At 40.8% G+C, this 14,689-nt stretch overlaps 1 protein-coding gene across 6 annotated transcripts in view; it reads left to right on the top strand.

Annotated features, from left to right (window-relative positions):
- Positions 1 to 14,689, top strand: part of arvcfb (ARVCF delta catenin family member b) — a 236,519-nt gene that overhangs the window by 58,018 nt on the left and 163,812 nt on the right. The window lies entirely within an intron of this gene.

Raw genomic sequence — 14,689 nt, 5'->3', positions numbered from 1 at the left:
CCAGTGCATCACCAGAGTTGTGTCTGTGCAACTGAACCAGGAGCTGCAGCCTGGCCTCAGATGAGATATCTGTTCAGAGACTTGACATTAGGGATTAGATTTAAAGACAGGGAAAAAACATTTCACTTGATTTGACGGTTCGTTGATGTACACTGTATCGCCGCCAACTCACACAGCCTCCTTGTTCGAGCTCTTGGATGGAGATTATTTTAAAAACGAGGGTGAAATATCTGTTCCAAAAAATATCTGAAATAGTGTAGCTTTATTTTAAGATGAGTACACCTTATACAATTGATGTTTTAAATGTAAGCATTATCCTCTTTGACTTTTTTATGAACAAGCAGAGCAATGACATTTTGTTGTTTATTTTATTTCATTTCTGCAGCATATTCACCTTTGTTACTTCAGGTTGTCCAGGCTAAACACTTTATTTTACATTTGCATAGCAACCGCAAACAAAAGTGCCACTCTTCACGATCTTTTACCTCCTTGTTTTGTTACAAGATGCAGACAAATAGCTGCTCTTTGCATTCAGCTGTTGTATGCGTGATCACAGCTGGATGGAACCATTACAAACATTTTTCTTTTTAAACACTATGTTCATTGTGACCTTTCTTTGTAAAACTTCAGAAGCTGCTTCAGCATGTACAAATATATAAAACCACCCTTTGGTGTACCTGCAGAAATCTTCTGGGGTACACAGGTTCAGCTTGTGAGTAAAGGCTGGTCAGGGGAGGTTAAGTGCAGTGACATAAGGACGCAGCAGTTATCCATCCAGGAGCACCACTTCTCAAACCAAGGTCATATTATCCTTAAATCCCACACCCTTTCAAAATGTCATTGGTTTAATTAAGTCTCTGGAGCCTCACTGAGAAAAGGCAATTTTAATAATGTGGAAATACATAGTATTCAAGTGGCAAGATGCCAATTATGTCTGTCACTGACTGCATGTGTCGAGTGAACCAATATGACTTTTAACTCTTGTTCTGAAAGGTTTTATGGAACAGGACTTCAAGCAAAGCAACTTGTTAAATATCATTAATGAAGATACTTCAGTCATCTCAGTTAATTTATGTTGTCAATGTATAGTTTTAATATATGTTACATGGCAGCACAGAGGCCTTTTAATGATGGTACCAAACAGAATTCAATCCTCTAACTTATTCTATTGTTTGTAACCCAGAAGGGAAGGAAAATTCCAACTGTGGGTTAACAATGTGAAATTTACTTAATAAGGATTTATGGCTTGTGAATGTTGAACTGAACTGTGGGTTCATTTGTAACAGAGTCTGTATAGTGTGTGATACCACCCACCATTAATACACATGTTGGTGTAGTGACTAAATAACAAAATAAAATAGCCAGTGTCTGTGGCCCTCACAAGAAAAAAACAAACACAACAGGCTGGTTTACTTCTCTGTCACCGACCGACCTGCCTGCCTGCGCACAACCCTGCCCATGCTCTCACTGCGCATGACCCGAGTGTTCAGCCAGAGAGACCTAAACCACTGTATCAGAGACCATAGTCAGAGGTTGGTGAGCAAGTCACGGTAAACTCCGCCTCCACCAGTTTTAAATCAGTGCATGTTCATGTGTTTTGGGGGCGGAGCTTTGACTAGAGGGCTGAGGGGAGGGGCTGGGATGGATTGGTTTTTCAAAGTGTAGCCTGCTCTTGCTTGCTTTTCTAAGATTATCAACCTTAGCTTTAATAGACAAAATCATGAATCCTTTATTCAATAATCGATGAACCAATTATGGATGGTGATGGTGGATCCTGATCATGGACAGTGGTGTTGGTTGATGATGGTGGATTGTCGGTCGTGGTGGTGGATCGTGATTGTGGTGGCAGCTGATCGTGGACTATGATTATAACAAGATTGCTTGATATACAATATGCCTACTCACATATTCTACCATTACTGACAATAACTTACTCTTGTTGAGGGTTAAGGACAGAGGACGTCGCACCTTGTTAAGCCCTATGAGACAAATTATGATTTGTTGATATGGGCTTTTCAAATAAAACTTGATTGTTTGATTGATTGTAGTCTAATATAATAATATATCTTGCATCCATGTTCGTGTTGTGACTTGATGCATCCACAGAACAACAAAATAAGCTATCTTATTTTGAAGCTAGAAAAACTGTGTTGATCTGACAGTGTGCTGGGAGTGAGATGCTGGGTGTGAGATGCTGGGTGTGAGTTGGGTGACAAGCCAACGGCATGACTAACCAGTCCATACAGTACAGTATATTCTGTTTCTCTCCATGTATATATGTCCCATGTTCAGTTGTATCATTTTACTGTGTAACTTGGTCACTTCAGGAGAGATATGCCAGAGTCAATAAATAGCAGCACATTAATAGCAGCAAGCCTCTCGTCCGTCATCCCTTCACACAACACAAGACAGTTTGAGTGTTTCAGTGTCTGACTGAGCTCAGTTACATCAAGTCTGTCTGTCCACATGGAAATTGTGACATTAACAGTAGGTAGCCAGTAGCTAGCTGATTGGACTTTCAGTTCCCACGCAGTGAACACGCAGTTTTAATAAGGCAGCTTCAGCCAGGACTACTTCATTTTTTCTCCATCCCTCTGTTTGTCTCTCACTGACACCTCTGAGAAGCCGGTGTTTTGTTTTCATTTGAAGGAAGAGGCACCGCTGGCCCTCGGCCCACTGAACAGCAGCAGCATGGCCTGTTTTCCACATAATTTAGATAGAAGAGGATTTATTAAAGTTAATCATACTTTTTATGGTGCAGATACACACTCATTCAATTTTATTTTTGGTGCCTTCCCTGCCTCTTTCAAGCCACATTTTTACATGATTAATAAGAACAATTCCACAGGAGAATTTCTACTCCAAGTGACATTTAGGCCAATGTCGCCTTCAGAATGATTTCTTGTCAGCCGGTCCCTCCGCTTCAGGAAGTGTTCAAACACTGGTTATTAGTCATTTTGATTCATTCAATTTCAGAATGAGCCTGAGGATGCTGTTTATCATTTTCTGCACTGAGGGCATGTTAATGGGCCAGGGAAAAACGACTTTAATAAGTAAATGTACACCAAGTGAGAGGAGCTGTTTTACGACTGGATCCAGCTCCATGAATCGGTTGAGACAGGATGAAATGGGTTTGTTGCCATGCAGTCAACATCCGCCCACAGTCCAATATGCAATCTTTTTTAGGAAATTGCAGGTTGTAATGATGAAGCCCTCAAGTTATTCCTGTCTGCGTTTACTACAGCAATGAGTGTAACGGTGCTTAGCACATGCCATTTCCAACACCTCATGTGAGGCAAAGCACCTATAGAGTAGGGAAAAAAGAATCCTTAAAAGATTACATGTTTGGCTTCAGAAAGTGTGGATCAGGAGATGTGGCTGGGGTAAAGATGATATTTCCAGAGGCTCCAGACGTGAATGTGGTCGGGTTCAGTTGTAAATCCGAACCAAGGTTCATGTGTAAATGCTGCACAGTCAACCTGCCACTGCCGCAACTAAATATACTCCTGTTCTGTCACACTTTAATAAGACTATAGAAATGCTTTGAGACCAGCTGCTCCTTTCCAGTGGAAGTGTTTGAATAGCATTGAAGCAAAGTGTATGTTTACAGCTTCTCTCAGTAATAATTACATCCCCTTCAGCAGAGCAAAGAGAACATGCACTTAGCTCCAGCAGGCCTTGCGTTGCGGGGGATGATTGTGGGTGTTTTATTAAATGGTCACAAATTACGGTCCCACCCCCAGGGGGATTGCCGTCTTCAGTTTGTGACTCGCCACACTTTCTTTTTTATTTGTGTTGCAGTGAAGAGTGGCAGTGTTTCCCCTGAGCTGTGCCTCTGTCGTATTGGTATGAAGAGGTTGGACTCTTGCTCTGGTGGCAGAAAAGGTCACCGTCCACCACCAGACTATGTTTCCAATTTCTTGTCTCTTTAGGGCATGTTTGTTGCATTTCCACAATCCCTCCTGCAAGCAGTGAGGTGAAATATAGTGTGTCGGGTTCTCAGAGTAAAGATGTTTCATTACAACCTGGTAAAAGGTAGACTGGACTTTTAGAGTCTAAAGCCACTGCTCTTGGGACCATGCCCCTATAACCTTGGAATCGACCCATAGTTGGGTACCAGGGACAGGCGTACTGGACTGTTGTCATGGTGAGGAGAATAAACTGTAAGCTGTAAGTCCAGATAATTATCCGGAGGGGCGAATGAAGTACGAATGAAAATATCCGTGTCAGAGGCTCTGGAGTTTCTGAGCTCACATAGGAGACAGGAGATTATTCACTGCAGTGGGTTGGTGAGTTGATAATGTTTTCGAACACGTGACAGACACAAAACAAAAAAGATTATAAATATCTCAAGGCAGACGCCGGTGTAGATGTGCTGTAAACAAAAACATGTCCTGCGCCACCCCTCACCTGAACACTCCGGAGATTTCTGTGTTGTCGTGAACACGTCTGAGCAGAGAATCTCCTGCTGCGTTCCTCATATGTGAAAGGCAAACTCCGGAGAAAGTCCGGACCCCATTGTGCTGACAGTCTCTGGAGTTCATGTCTCAAAACGGCTTATAGTACACAGTGATGAAATGGTTATGATGGGAATTTTACCAGGGCCACATTTGCATTACCTTGCAATACATTTGCATTCCTTTTTTATCCACAGAGGGAAACTGAGCTTTATTATGCTATGATATTATGATTTATACATGAGTTACAGTCACTGTGTCACATTGGGAGTAGGTGCACCCCCTCGGTGTGACTCGGTATTCCTGCAGCTCATTAGCAGCAGAGAATAGTTACTCTTGAATTCCTGAGATATATTGATACTGATTGAAGTACCAGGTCCTAATCCTGACTTTCTGGCCTTACGTTGCCTTACACCCAACACATTTGCACATGTACCAAAACCATATCAATTTTCACAGCAGCCCCCACAGCCTTTAAGGGTTGTAGTCACAGCTGTGGTCAGAACCAGTGGCTGTAGTGTATACTGTCAGAGCATGAGTTTTGTAAAGGAGCAATGCAAAGTGTCAGATCATCTCTCCTTTCTGTAGTGGCTGCAGCGCGTAGCACTTAGCTGGCAGTGTATTATAATTCTCTTGAAGATTGGCCCAATAACTAAGCATATTGTAAAGTAATGCCTTGGAAAAAAAAATCTCACTGTGACCTTTCATGCCCCTGGAGTGCAGGGTGTTAAATAGTGTTTTAAAGTGATTCATTCTAAACTCATATGGTCCTTTTCAAACCATATCATTAATGATAGGGATTTAAAAAAATCTCCATAACCATGCCCATCAAAATTAAAATGCATTTACATGACCCAGTATGACATCTGCCACATACTGCCAACTGTACTTCACACACATTGGTTGCTATGTTATTGGTAACAGTAATTAGCTTTGACCACATGCTGGTTTATTTCCAGTGGGCGCATTCTGTATGATGGTGGGTAGTGCAGCGTTGTCCTGGTGTTGTGGTGTTTTGAGACTGTATTTGGATGCGTGGTGAAGATGCAGCAGAGAGTGGCGGCGGCAGAGGACCAGCGAGCAGAACTAATCCAGGGATCTCCTGTGTGATGTGTACGGCTGGCTGTCCTTCACGCCTCACACCTCACCGATGGGGACCGCACACCCACGGCCTCACACGTAAATGGGGCGGGTTAGAGCCTCGCATACCGATCTCAATCCATTATCGCCACATATTGTGTAGTTTAGACTTTCCTTAAGGGGCCCAGCAGGTAACATATGAAGTCTGAGATTGTTTTTTATAATAGGTACGGTTAGATTTTCTTTGAATTGGATATTTTGTGATCATTGTTATCTATAATAGCCACTACAAAAGAAATAAAAGACAGAACCATTGTTACTTCCACTCATGGGAATGCGGTGGACTTAGATAGGGGAAATCTTTGCTGCTCTGATTTCAACAAAAATATAATGTTCTTATAAGAATATTGGAGATTATCCCAAAGGCTTCAGTTATAATACTGATATTTTTTATGTGTCATCTTATAGAGCCTGTAACTTTCCACTTCACTTTATATGAAGTCCTTGTTAGAGCTACAGCCCTTCAGAGACCTGCTAATTCGGTTTTAATATTTCAGCTTCATTTCGCCTGTCATTACAAAACTTACAAAATGATACACGAGGACACTGAACAAAGCCTCGTCCTCTTAACTGCCAAAGGAGAGAAATTGGGGGATGAACAGTGCCTTTGTATTAATGGGATTGCTGTGTTCTTTTTCAGCTACAATGAGGGGAAGCTCCCTGCTTCTGATTGCCTCCCAACTGATTTCAGCTCCTCCATATTTTATACCAGTGTGTTACTACAAATACTCACACAAAAGACAAGTAACAAAGAACCAAGACTCACTTAATATCCATCATGTCACCTACGATCCTGAAATCTTTTGTGTCTGAATCACTTTGGTCACGTTATTTTGTTAATATACTGTACACATTATAACCATAAACCTTTAAAACCTATTTATCTGCCTTCTTCTGAGTAAATGAAAACACTTGAAAAGTGAAGTGCTCCTCAAAAAGACAGGAACAAAACCTTATACATGATCTCATTTGAATTTTAATCAGAAATCACATGGACAACCAGTGCAAATAGTTATTTATCCAATCTACATTGAGTGTTTTTTCTTTTGGCTACCAGACATATTTGGAGCTCTTCATCTAGCTCTGATTTGGTCTCCACCAGCTGCCTCCTCAGCTACTAAATGCATCAATTTGTTCACCAGCCATTTGTTTGTTTATCTGCTGTCTGGTGCTGCACGAGTGATTTTATCAGAGGTTTTTTGCTTGAAACAGTTTCAGACCGACAATGGATCAAATTAGGTGAACAAAAAAATGACAAGAAACTATGACCAAAAAAGATGCTAAAATAGTCATATATTTAAGAGGAACTGGAGTGATTATTCTTACTCTCTGGGTTTGTACCTTTGAGTGCCCCCTTTCACATTACACATCATCATTTCCTTCATGTTTAATATTAGAATATAAGTTGTAAAGGCTTAAACCGTCTATAGATAACAAAAACATTGTGTCCATCATACCAGTTGTAGATCATACTGACTACTGAATTATTTGATGAAATGCCAATACTGTCCTATATGTTAGTCAGCCATGTACTTTAATGCTTGAGGAATACAATGTACCAATTCTCAAAATAAGTTTTGGTAAAACTTTTTGTAACTGATTGAGGTTGTTGCTTCTTCTTGGAAGCAAGGCTCTTTTCTAAGTCGTAACAATAAGACCAGAGTCCATCTGTTTCTCTTTTTCACATGTTTGTTCGTGGACGGATCGACCCAGTGAAGCCCGGCCAGAATAAACCTCTCAGTGCTGACTTTGCCCATACCGCTCAAAATACAGCCTACTACTTCATTCTTCTTTTATTTGAAACCCAAGTATTACTTTATTCTGTCAGCAAAACACACTGTGCTTTCGTCTCTCACAACAGCCTGTGTGTGTGTGTGTGTGTGTGCGTGTGTGTGTGCTCTTGTACAGCTTTGTGAGGACCAGTTTGAGTCTACAACCTACGGAGTGAGGACATTTTGGGAAAGTGAGGACCTTTTGGCCGGTCCTCACTTTGTGACCCCCCTTTAATGGACTTTTTGGGGGTTAAGACTTGGTTTTAGGGTTAGGATTTGAATTAGGTTAAGGGTTAGGGTTAGGGTTAGGCATTTAGTTTGGATGGTTAGGGTTAGGGTAGGGGGCTAGGGAACGCATTGTGCGCATCAGTGTCCTCACTAAGACAGCTGTACAAACGTGTGTGTGTGTGTGTGTGTGTGTGTGTGTGTGTGTGTGTGTGTGTGTGTGTGTGTGTGTGTGTGTGTGTGTGTGGGTGCGTGAGGAAGGAAGTTCAGCCTCCAGTTCTGCAAAAACACTGCACTGGAATGTTAATTGGTATGAGTGGTCTGCCTCTCAGATAAGACACAAGGCTGCTTTTAATAAACCAAAGATCAGGATGTCCCACTGCCTCGCCCTCTGAGACAAGCTGGGAGAGGAAGAGGGTGTGTGTGTGTGTGTGTGTGTGTGTGTGTGTGTGTGTGTGTGTGTGTGTGTGTGTGTGTGTGTGTGTGTGCACAAAGAGTTTGCTGCCCTGCCCCTCTCCCACTCAGCTCCACATTTGCCTCATAACAAATAGAACAACAGAAATATCACTGAGTGTGAGGTGATTCATGGGGAGACTCAGAGCGCATGTATTATTAAGACTGGAGTAGCAAGGTTTTGAAGTTATGCTAATGAGGAACCCTTTGGTGCTACAAATCTAACCGTTATTTGAATAATTTCTCTGCTGGTCCCGCCTCTTCTTACCTCTTTCTCACCCGTACCTTCTCTTTTCCATCTCCTTTTCATTCCGCTACAGTCACACATTCAAGGACACCGAGTTGGCATGAAGCTGTGTTCATGCTGTTTAAGGGAGGTGATGGTAGATTAGATAGCAGCTACAGAAAACTCAGCACAGACTTCTGACGGCAGGCTTCTACCCCCACGTGCAACCTATAATAAAGAGCTCATTTTATGTTAATCTCCTGCTTCCTTACATACTCCATATACATGTCGCTGCAGAACACATGGAATAAATTAGAATAAACCACATGTACAATATATTTATGTATGCATACATATGCAGTGCACACATAACCCCACACAATCATCCCTCAGTGCTTCAATAGAAGAGAATCACAGGATATAATCATAAAAACACAAACTGAATATCACAGAATGATGAGCTTTGATAATCTTTATTATTATGTGACGTCCTTACAGTCAAGCAGTAAAGTAGTGATCAGATGAAACAACTGCATTATAAGTCAATACTGACTGGTTGGAACTTTAGGAGTCAGTCAGTAGTCGGTTCTAAAGCCAATAGGTAGAAATACAGGTATGTCAGGATCAGTGAAACATGTCCTCGTCTTTGTTCCCTGGTTAGGACCCTGGTGGCCGAGTTTTGAATTAGTTGCAGATGGATTGGTGCAAAGAAATACTGCCTTTTTACACCTAAAACACTTTTCTCACCTTCTCTGCTGCCGAAACCCTGATCCTTGCCTTCATCGCATCCACAATCAACTATTGCAATAGCATTCTTTATGGTACATCTGCCTCAAAGACATGCTCCACCACCACACCACTTACGCAGCCTTCGCTCCTCTGATGCCAAGCTCCTCTCCATTCCACACATGACCAAGCTTTGGATCTGTCCAAATCTCTCCCTCTGGAACTCTCTCGCCCAACACATCAGAGACTGCACCGACCCGTCCACTTTCAAACCCCTACTCAAACATCAAAACTCTTCAGAACTGCTTTCTATGTATAATTGTGTTACGTGTATGAGGCAAGAATTAGGTTGTTATATTTTCTCATTTGTTCTAATATTATTCTAAGAAGATATTCCCTTTAAGTTGTAGCTTTTGGATATTTGAAATATTTACAGGTAACTAATCACAATAGATAAGTATGTATTTAATTGTTTTACCTAATTGGACTTTAATTTTAACATGTTGTTGTACATATGTCAAGAAATTGTGTAATGGTCCTTTATTGATGTGTGGCTTTAACAGAGCACAGACTGCGGCATGTTTGATTGAGCCGCGGCATCAGTGGAAGCTTGACCAGCTGCGGACTCACAAGGTTTTCATAACATGTCCTGTCTTAGTTATAGTGTTTTATACAGCAAAGACGATTCCGTGGATTAACACCTGTTTATGACACTTGTGGAATCAATTTTGTGTTTGTGTTTTTTACAACTTTGACTAACAGCTAGGACATGGTTTGGCCTTAACTTAGTGTTTCTTAGTATCTTTTTTTCCCATGTCTTTCTTTTAAATTCCATGTCAAGTGTCTTTTAGTTCCATGGAACACACCATACAAATAAAATAAATAACAAATACTAATGAGACTGTGCAAAGTCCGCTGGGATCCCTTCCCCCTGCAACCCTCAAAGGTTAACCCGTTTTGTTAAAAAATGGATGTCTGGGTTTATTAGTAGTGTTTCTGGTTTATTACAATTTAACTGAAGGAAATGTTTTAGATGTTGAATGGTGAGAGACAGTTTTGAAGTGATATAACACTTCAAATAAATGTGGTTGTTTCTACTTGCAAGAACCGGTAATAACCGGTCATATACTGGGTATGTCATTGATCAGGCCTTTCATAACTTCCTTTTAACTGTTTATTTTTAAATATCAGTTTTTGCAGATAATGAAGTCTATGTAAAAGCAAATCTACCTTTTACACAAACAAACACACACACACACACACACACACACACACACACACACACACACACACACACACACACACACACACACACACACACACACACACACACACACACACACACACACACACTTGTCTCTATAGTTGTGAGGACACTTACTGGCCTAATGCATTTCCTAACCCCTTACCCTAACTTTAACCATCACAACTAAATGACTAACCTAAACCTAATTCTAACCCTAAAACTAAGTCTTAACCTTTAAACCACCCTTTGAATTTGTGAGGACCAGCCAACGTTAAATGTCCTCATATTGATGGCATTGAACCAAAAATCGACCTAACTTTAGATAGACATGTGCGCATACACACAAACACACACATACACACAAACACACACATAACTAGCCCGAGCTTCAGTATTTAGGCTGTGGTTATGGCGGTTAATCTATCATTACGCTTCAAATTGTGTAACTCTCTCTACACCCTGAGGCCGAGTGCAATGAGTTGAAATAACAACCAATGAAACAGTGTTTGGACTCTGCAACCTTCCCGAGCTTGCAGTGTCAATATGCTCTCCCACATTTGATTTGGTGGAATCCACAATAATTTTGGAGCAGCTGCACTCTGACTGCTGCTATTGACTTATGTGAAATAGGGCCAGAGATTATTGTGTTGTAGAGGCAGTGTTAAGTCAAGATGGTGGATGAGGCACGTCTTGATTGCAAGTAATAACTAAAAATTGCCGGAGTGTGTTCACAGACACTGCGATTTTTTGTGTTTTGTGTTCATGTAGCAGGGTCTCTCCCACAAATCTGATTATAAAAATTGCAAGTCATTTAAATATTGAGAGAGTCTGCAATTTCAATCCATAAATCACAAAATGAAAAACCCTCTCCAATATTATATAGCTTTTAACCCATTCCACATGTTACTTGGACTTAAGGATGGACTGACTGGATTGTTGTGGTCAAAGGTCACTATGACCCCATGTCCCATTCAATTTTTGTGAAGGTTAAAGCTCAGGACCACCCAAAGGAATTTCATTGCATCAGGCACAAACAGAAAAATTTGCACGAATTAAACACAAAACACAAATAAAATTGATAAAAAAATGATGATTTTAAATGAAAATTATCAAAGGTCAACTTCACAAGTAATGTAACATCATTTCACTTTTCAACACTGTAACTCAGGGAAGAGAATATTGTGATCATTTATCCTGAAACTTGACTGATTAGTAGAAGCATACAACCTCGAGGAGTTGATTCTAGTCCGTCTTCACCTTTGTTAGGGACTGTATTTATTTCAGACTGAATTAATATTTAATCATTTTGGGAAACTGCTTATGCTTATAAATGCTTATCTGTGAGTTAGATGAGAAGACTGATCCCACTCTCCTGTCTACATGCTAAATATAAGGCTCCAGCCAGTTAGTTAAGCTTAACATAAGCACTATAAAAAGTTAACCTGGCTCTGTGCAAAATTAAAAATAACCTTAAAAATACCTTACCTGTTTAATCTATGTAAACACTGAAGTGTAAAAACATTTGTGATTTTTAGAGTTGCTGTTTCTTGACCAGATACAATAACTTCCCTTTAAATCAAAGCCCGAATTAATTAATATTGATTTTACCTAATTGTAGTTGTTATCGGGAGGTCATGCTTATGTTTCTGTTTTATTTTTTTTCTATGAATGTTTACGTCCGTGTTTTTTATTTTTAAGCACAAAGTAACTGTTTTGAGAAGTGCTATATAAATTAGAATAATATTATTATTATTTCATATGCTGGTTGTATGTTCCTACCTGTTTGCAGTCTGTGCCCACTGCTGAGCTAAGCTAATCAGGCTGCTTACCATAGCCTCAGATTCAGCATGGGATGTGAGAGTTGTATCAATTTTTATATCCAACTTTTGTCAATAAAGCAAATGAGCTTTTTTCTCCAAATGCGGAACAATTTTAAACAGAAATTGTTAGGACTGCAACAGTTTGAACTTCGGGGAAGTGAAGATACGTCAGGCAACAAGAATCTGCGTGTAAATATACAGGTGTGTGAGTGTGTGTATTTGTGAAATGTCAGATATGCGGTACTTTGCCATCCTCTCACAGCTGTAATGGGACAGAACAGGCAGGGAGCACCACTCAATGAGCTCTAATTTCCACTAGGTCTACGCTGAAGTGACCTGCAAATGAAGAGCACTTTGGATATGAAGGGTGCTCACTTGGGTCAAGCAGGACTCGTACTGTTGTGATGATGCATCATGTGACTTGCAGCACGTTGAGTATGCACCTGAAAATATCAAATCTTGATAGTTATTCATCTTAAGGAGTGCGCTTAAGTGTTTTTCTAGTTTTTTGTCTTTCACAAAGTGCGTAGATGAATGGCACCTTGTCAACAGATGCCAAAGTTTAGCAAGTAACTGACAAGTGAGGATCAAAACACGGCACTTTGTTAAAATGACAGTGACAGAAATGTAGGAATATAATTTTCATGAATAAGTCAAAGCAAAACAATAAACAGCCATTAATACACAATGAAATGGTCCAGAACTGTCTGATGCAACATAGAAGACATTTTTTAGAACAAAAACCAGAAATACTTGAATGTGGTACAGAAGGATGTTTACATTGACACGCAAAAAAATCCACAAGGTATTCATCACACTATCTGATTGTCTGACTGAGATTGCAACCAAGATTTTATTCGACCTTTCTCACACAGTGTGACAGGCAGTGAACCTGCAAGATTGCTGTTATCACACAGTCCATAGGAGCCTATCTGAGAGTGAGTGTCTATAAACTTGCGTTAAGCCTTAAATGATGAAGGCAGCACATGGTCAGATTGTCTAGTGACCGAGCAATGAATTGTAGTTCATCCAACTAGGATTGAGTGATATTGTTTTGCTTCTCCTTTATCCACAGTTTCTACGTCAGTGAACTTTATTGCATTTCACCTTGTACATTTTTGAAGGGGTACTCCAAGCTCTGAGGATTTAGTTTTGAGAAAAAAGTTGGTTGCAATTGTTTTTGGCATATTCTCTTTGTATGAGTCACGCTCATACTTTGTTTGTGCCATAGGTTTTCTATACATTTTTTTATAAAAATGCCATCAGGGTTATTTTGTCAGACATTTTCTGACGACACTACACCAACTGTTTTCACAACCATTACAAACACAGAAGGAATTCCCAAAGACATGCATTGTTATTTTGTAATATATCCATGGTGATGTACTGTATGTAAACAGGTCATCTGATATACATGAGTCTAGTCTACACATAGCTAGATAATATGGTAGCATGACTTTCTGCCGGAAAACAGGTTTAGGGGAAGTGGCTGCCCCACTTGAAGAAATTTAAATCTCTTGGGGGAAGATGGAGTGAAAGATGTAGGCTACAGGTAGGTAGATGCAGCATCAGCAGTATTGTGGGCGTTGGACCAGACCCTTGTGGTCAGGAAGGAGCTGAGTTGCAAGGCAAAGCTTTCGATTTACTGGTCTACGTTCCAACCCTGACCAATAGTCACAAGCTCTAGGTAGTGACCGAAAGAACGAGGTCGCGATTAACTGGCCGACATTGTTTTTCTCTGTTGGGTGGCTGGGCTCATCCTTAGAGAAAGGTTGAGGATTTCAGACATCTGGAGGAAGCTCAGAGTAGAACCCTGCTCCCTGATGTCGAAAGGGGACAGTTGAGGTGGTTCAGGCATCTAGCTGGGATGCCTCCTGGGCATCTTTCCGTGGTAGTTTTACCAGACACGCCCAACCAGGAATAGACCCCGGCGTTGACCCAGAACTTGCTTGAGGGACTACATATATAATTTTGCCCAGGAATGCCTCAGGATCCTCCAGGAGGAGCTGGAAAGTGTGGCTAGGGAGAGGGACGTCTGGGATACCCTACTTGGCCAACTACCTCTGTGACCTGAATCCAGATTTGACAATGGATGGATGTGTGAACTTTCTGATCTGAGTAAAACAGAGTGAAAACGCTCCTCCGTCTTTCGCCCTCCTGCACTCTTCTTCTGAATGAGGGCAGTGGAGTCGGACCAGGAATGACCACTCCCTCTGTTCTCCCTAACCTTCATTGTCTTCCCTTTATTCTCCCCCTTAACACCCTGTGTTCTCTCCTGCTCCAAAAGAGTCAATGGGGGCCGCTGAATGGCCGTGGCATCAAAAGAAGAGGAAAACAAAGTTCGGAAGTGTTAGTGTTACTTCCCCTCATCTCCTGGGATACAGAATGAGAATCAATAGTTTTTCATTAACCTGTCTTCCTCCCTGTAAACAACTAGGTCTACTAGCCTCTGGTGCCAGTAAATGCTCCAGCAGTGATAGTGTTGGAGGATACCTCTCTCTCTCTCTTTAATACTCACTTGTGCATTTGGACTGTATTTTCCAAGTCAAACCAAAGCATTAAAGAAAATGTACACTTTCAGTCTTAGCAACTGGCATTTATACATTCCTTACATACCTTATTAA

The sequence above is a fragment of the Hippoglossus stenolepis genome, chromosome 9 (assembly GCF_022539355.2).
Source record: "Hippoglossus stenolepis isolate QCI-W04-F060 chromosome 9, HSTE1.2, whole genome shotgun sequence".
Taxonomy (NCBI): domain Eukaryota; kingdom Metazoa; phylum Chordata; class Actinopteri; order Pleuronectiformes; family Pleuronectidae; genus Hippoglossus; species Hippoglossus stenolepis.
The sequence above is the reverse complement of the archived record's forward strand: the minus strand, read 5'-3'. Positions and strand labels throughout refer to the sequence as shown.